The sequence below is a fragment of the Galeopterus variegatus genome, unplaced genomic scaffold (assembly GCF_000696425.1).
Source record: "Galeopterus variegatus unplaced genomic scaffold, G_variegatus-3.0.2 Scaffold598, whole genome shotgun sequence".
In the NCBI taxonomy this organism is placed as follows: Eukaryota; Metazoa; Chordata; class Mammalia; order Dermoptera; family Cynocephalidae; genus Galeopterus; species Galeopterus variegatus.
Window position 1 is genome coordinate 345,071 of NW_007726709.1, and position 4,732 is coordinate 349,802.

Consider the following 4,732-nt stretch of genomic DNA (forward strand, 5'->3'; position numbering starts at 1 on the left):
CATCATCTGCTGCCTCCTACCATATACAGTCACCTACTCTTACACCCAGAATTTTCCATCCATCCTCCACACAAAGCAACCAATATAGGCTTCCCAATTGCAATTGTAATCATCTGTTTCTGGCTCATCCTTTCCTGCACTTAGCCCAGAGCTTCAGAAAGAGCTGGATCCAGTGACCACTTGGCCAACTTTATCCCCAGCACCGAGACCCCTGGGCACCCAGAGGACACCCAGAGGAATAAAAAGGGTTCCAACACTGAGTGAGGTCAGTGTCCAAAGGCCTTTGCAAAGTCTTCCCCCTTTCTAGTTATTTCCCATCCTTTTCCCAAGCTCCGTCCCAGACTAACCCATCCTACTCTCTGGAACTCCTGCTCCATAATCCAGGAGCTCCCCTACACCCTCCACTTCTTCTGAGAAGCTCTTTCTTCTACCTGCCTCCACATCCTGCCATGTGTCTGCCTTGTGGAGCCCTCTCATTCTCCCCACGCCACCTCCTGTTATGCTACCTACAATTCTCCCTCCGCACCAAAACCCTGTCCTACTGGATACTTTTTTCTGCTCCTAGTCACTGTTCTCCACTCACCACCCTGGTCACTTCAACTTGTTCCTATAAGAATTTATCGTTTACCTCACGTACTCTCTCTCCACCCAAGGTTTAGCCATAGTTCATCAAAGGTTGACCCAGATAACACCCTGAACTCCACATTTCTGAAAACCTTCACCTCCAGTGCACCCCAGCCACCCACTTCTATGGCCATATCCTGGACTTTGCCATCATTTGAAACTGTTCAAAAGCACCTATGCAGCATCCTCAGCTCTATCATCACCCCACATCTTTCCAGCCTCACTCATTTGCTCCTCATACACCACTTATCTGACTTCATCAGAGCCTCCAACTCTCTGGTAGTTCTACCCTATCCGTCAGCCCCTTCCAGACTTCACATCCCATCTCTCTTAGATTCCATGAGCCACTGTTTCTCCTGCCTCATTCTAAATTCCCGTGCCCCTTTGTCCTGCTGTGGCACTCACCTGACAAAGCCTCACTCCTTGCTAACTCTAACAAGCTACCTTCTCTACAGCTACACAAGCAACTGATGCCACAGGAGAAAGTCCCACAACAGGGTAGATTGGAACTTCTATAAATTTATTGTTCCCAAACACAGCCAGGCTCTCAGTCTTGCCATGCAATCCTACTCTTTCTCTAGTCAGTTCACAACCCACTGATGAGTCAAGAATGACCCTTTGAAAAATGCCTCCCAGAGAAACTTATCCCATGTGCACTAGGTTGAGGCAGGAATAGTCAGGGTAGCTCTGTTCTTAACAGCAACACAATTGTAAGTGACCCAATAGAATAGGTAAACTGTTTATAAACAACCAGAGAACCAGACAAAATATAGGAAGCAGTGGGTTTCAGCAATGGGCAACAGGCAGTGCAGGACTGTGACCCCTGAGATAAGGGAGCTCGAAACAGAGCCCAGAAGCCTCACTGAGCTGAGGAGACAGAGGCTGAAGTTTGGGAAGTCCAAGTTAGCCAGAATGTGGTAGGCAGAGTACCTGAGAGGACAGAATTTTGCAGACTTGGCTGGGTAGCTCAGTTGGTTACAGCAAAGCCTTGTAACACCAAGGTCACAAGTTCAGAACCCCTTGCCGGCCAGCCACCAAACACACACACACACGCACATACAAAACTGCCAAAAAAAAAAAAAGAGAGAGAGAAAGATCATGGGGGCTGGCTGGTTAGCTCAGTTAGTTAGAGCACAGTGTTGTAACACCAGGGCAAAGGGTTCAGATCCTCTTACCAACCAGCCACCACAAAAATAAATTAAAAAAATAAATAAAAGAATTTTGCAGACTGGGAGAGCTCTGGAGATCTGGAGAGGTATCCCTTTGAGTTTTGAGTACTGATCAAGCATGAGAAGAAATTACGAAGGGCTAGGAAAGGGACTGCTGAAAAAAAGTAGCAGAACAATTCCTGGAGTTCACATAGGGTTGGAAATAGTTTTGTTTTCACTCACCAGAATGCAAAGACATAATATACAAAGCATCAGGAAGAATCCTTGGGATATTGCCTTAGTGGGGCTAAGTTAGCCTTGGAAAAAATACATCTCTGTGACTGTCCTAAAAAAGCTTAAAGTAAGCCTCAAACGGACCCTATTCCATGAAACTGAAATTCATGCCAGAAAAATGTCCAATACTATTTAAAGGAATAAAACAAAAGCCAGCAACCAACTATGTAAATTCACAATGACTGATACCCAGTAAAAAACAAAAAATAAAATAAAACAAAACAAAAAACGGCCATACAAAGAAGCAGGAAAATAAGGACAATTATCAGGAGAAAAAAACCATTTGATACAGACCTAAAAATGATAAACATTATGGAACTAACATCTGAGGGCATTAAAACAATTACAAATATGTTTCCTATGTTCAAGAAGGTAGAGGGAAAACATGGGCATAAGGAGAGAAGTGGAAGATATAAAAAAGATCCAGAAGGAATTTCTAGAGATGAAAAATACAATATCCAAAATGAAAAACACACTGGATAAAACTAAGAGCAGATTAGTCACTGCAAAAGAAAAGATCAGTGAATTGAAGACATCTAAAATGAAGCAGAGGTGGGATCGGATTGGCTACTTCCTGTTAACTGTGGAGGGGACTTGCTTCATCCTGGCATTTTCTGTATTAGTCTGTTTATGTTGCTTGTAACAAAACACCTGAAACTGGGTGATTTATAAAGAAAAATGACATTTTTCTGGGTCTTTTTCTTTTCTACAGTTTCTGAGGCTGGGAAGTCCAAAGTCCATCTGGTGGTGGTGACAGTGACTCAGGGGTCTCACATTGCAGGATGGTGGAAGCAGAGAGAGCGGAGAGCAAGACAGACCCTCCTCTTCTTTTAAAGCCCTCAGAACCACGCCCCTGACCACCATTTTTAATCCATTCACTACTGCATGGTCCTATAATCCAATCACCTCTTCAAGGCTCTACCTTTCAATTACCGTAATAGGATTTCTGCCCCTATGGCCTCTTAATAGTCACAAGTGGGTGCTAAGTTTCTAATCCATACAACTTGGGGGACACAATTCAATGAGGCTTCAGTGAGTTTTGGGGGGAACATAATAGGATTTCCCACCCTCTTAACAGTCACAGTGGGGGTTAAGTTCCTAATATATAAAACTTGGGAGACACAATTCAAGCTTTGATGAGTTTTGGGGGACATAATTCAATCCACTACACTGGCTTTTTGATTTTTTTACATCTGGACATCTTCCTATTTCTCTAGGATCTTCCACCTTAAAGGCTTAGGTTTTCTTTATAGCCTAGCTCTTTGATTCCCCCTCTCCCCACAACGAGTGTGGACCCACTTTGTCTTCAAAGACTGCCTTGCTCCAAAGCATCCAATTCTAGAAGTCTGAAGAAAATTTTCCATCCCTGCAAGTGTCTTCTGCTGAGATGTCCCACAGAGACTCTCTCCTCTTTCTTCCTCCACAGATCTGTTTATTCAGTACAGCCCTGATTCTTCCACCAGACCCAAAGTAAAATTACCCACTTCTGTAGAGAAGAGCGCAGTGAAGACGGAAGGTAACATCAATAGACCAGAACCGCGTTTTCTCCCACCCAGCTGTATGTACCCAATGATAGATTCCAGAAATACTTCAGTTTCCAGCAGATGCAAGAACTTTCCAACATCCGGAACCTTAGCTACAAACAGGTTAAGACCTGGTTCCAGAACCAGAGAATGAAATGTAAGAGGTGGTAGAAAAACAACTGGCCCAAGAATAGCAACAGCGTGGCTCAGCAAGGCTCAGCACCTACAGAATACCCGGGCCTCTGTTCTTCCTATCAGAACACATCTGATCTGGACGCCTTCCAGTGTGGAGCAACCAGATGTGAACCACCCAACTTGGAGCAATGAAAGCTGGAACAGCCAGTCTAGGAGCAACAATTCCTGGAACAGTCAAAACTTGGTGCACCCAAGCCTGGAACAATCAGGCCTGAACAACCCATTCCAGAACTATGGAGAAGAAACTCTGCAGCCCTGCAGGCAGTTCCAGCAAAATTATGCCAGTGATTTGGAGGCCACCTTGAAAGCTGCTAGGGAAAGCCATAACGTAATACAGCAAATCACTAAGCATTTTAGTAACAAACCATGGATTTATTTTTTAATTACTACATGAACACACAGCCTGATGATGTGTGACAATGGGTAAATTATTCAGTTTCAGCCTGGGAAGTGGCTGAATTCCATCCTTTCTTCCTCATACAACTTCCCTTGTTTTATTTATTTATTTATTTGACTTTCCTTGTTTTAGAGCTATGTATCTCTGTCTTGATCTCTTGGTTCTAGTTGTGATTATTTTATCAATTGGGGGGTGAGGTATGATTGAAGTCTAATCAGAGGTTTCAATAACATTTGCTACTGTGGACATGATAGATGACTTTAGCTATAGATAAGTAGATATAATACTAGTTTGGATATTTTAGAATCTAACCTCAAGGGTAGAAAGTAAAAAATACAGAGATGTGATGAAGGGTTATTCCTATTTTCTGGGATTGGGAGGCTTTATTTAATAAACCACAAGGTGCTTCATTGATTTCCTCCACCCCATTTGTCTCTGTGTTACTACAACCCCTAATTTGTTCCTCACTCTAACGTCTGTATGTTGCTGTACCTTGTTAATATCAGTACCAGTGTGGCTGGTTTAACAAAATATCCATTTTACCTTTAAAA

At 43.2% G+C, this 4,732-nt stretch overlaps 1 pseudogene; it reads left to right on the forward strand.

The window, feature by feature from the left end:
* Positions 1 to 4,201, forward strand: part of LOC103588650 — a 12,371-nt pseudogene extending 8,170 nt beyond the window's left edge.
* Positions 4,202 to 4,732: the final 531 nt, after the last annotated feature.